Source organism: Setaria italica, chromosome I, assembly GCF_000263155.2.
Source record: "Setaria italica strain Yugu1 chromosome I, Setaria_italica_v2.0, whole genome shotgun sequence".
Lineage (NCBI taxonomy): Eukaryota > Viridiplantae > Streptophyta > Magnoliopsida > Poales > Poaceae > Setaria > Setaria italica.
Window position 1 is genome coordinate 862,245 of NC_028450.1, and position 1,561 is coordinate 863,805.

Genomic DNA, 1,561 nt, shown 5'->3' on the forward strand with positions numbered 1-1,561 from the left:
GCGGGAGGAGGAGGCGGCGCAGATGGACTGTGCGGGAGAAGAGCGGGGGAGGATAGGGTGCAACCGTGCATCCGTGGAGAGAGAAGGGGAGGGGTAGGAGGGGTAAAGGATGGGTTGGGGGCCACTTTTATGAGAAAAATGAAAGTTTATGATGGTTTGATCTTCCTAATGAAAACAGCACCCCAAAAACAGCACCCCTAAACATTATGAATACACTTTTATGGCACCAGTTGGATGCACAAGTCCTAAAAGTGAAGTCCTAAAGTTTATGATGTGGTATCCAAACAGGCCCTAATCCATCACTATGTCTTAGATGGTGTGTAGAAACTAGGTCTTAGGGGGTGTTTGGAAAGGGGTGCTAAACTTTAGCACCTCACTTTTAGCACTTGAACTACCAAACAGTGGTGCTAAAAGGTGAGTGCTAAAGTTTAGCACCCTTATTTTCTTTAGCACACCTAAGGGGTGCTAAAAGGTGCTAATGAGTGCTAAAAGTGGTCCCCAAGCCCACTTTTTCCCTAGTTGCCCCCTCTCTCTCCTCTCCACTTTTCCCCAAGACAGTCATAAATGAGGGCAATGTAGTCATTTCTCACCCAAGGTGCTAAACTTTAGCACTGTATCTAAACAACCCCAAGTGCTAAACTTTAGCACTCCATTTGAGGGTGCTAAAGTTTAGCATTGTGTATCCAAACGGGGCCTTATTCTTCTCTTTTTTTTTCATTTACTCCCTTGCCACGTTACCTTTTATTCCTATGTGGCACCTCATTTAATTCTATGGACACCATCCTAGTCATTAGGTTAGGACTGCTCTAGAAGTCTACACCAAACCCATCCAAGGACATTGTGTTTTTGTGACCACCAATCAAGTTGATCGATGTGAAAATCATCCTCTCAAGTCTTGGTTCATGGCATGCCACAAGGATGAACAGTAGGCACTTGGCAGTAAACAATATTTAATTATATAGTGTATGAAAAAAGAATAATTTAAAAATAGAGACAATATATTAGTGCAATATAAAAATGTATTTCCTATTGGGATCTAACACACTAATTGGTGCTCATGACATTATTGGGTCATTTTGGCCCGTGACATGTTTAGGACGACCTCTCTCTAGTGGATCTAACGACATTAATTTGGTGTCTTGGCCCAATAATGCTTAGACCGACAGATTTATCCTACTGTTGTTTTAGAACAACTGATTAGGGGCACTGCTTCCGCACTGCCTTTGCCATTTTCCCTACTGTTTTTAGAACAACTGATTAGGGGCACTGCTTCCGCACTGCCTTTGCCATTTTCTCTGTTTCCTGTCTACTCTGTATGTGTGAAGCTGCACGCTGCTCATGTCCACTTGTGAATTTTGTATCCCATAAAAAAACAGGCAGCAGCTTTACACCCAGTTGCTCCTTTAAAAAACCTCGTGCCACTTGCCTGCTTTTCTCCAAGCCCGGCTTGGTGCTTTTCCTCGTGCTTGGTGCTTTACATCGAAGACCGGCAGGGCTTGGTGCTTTTCATTGAAGAAACAGAATATAGCAGCAACTTACGCCCAGTTGCTCCTTTAAAAAA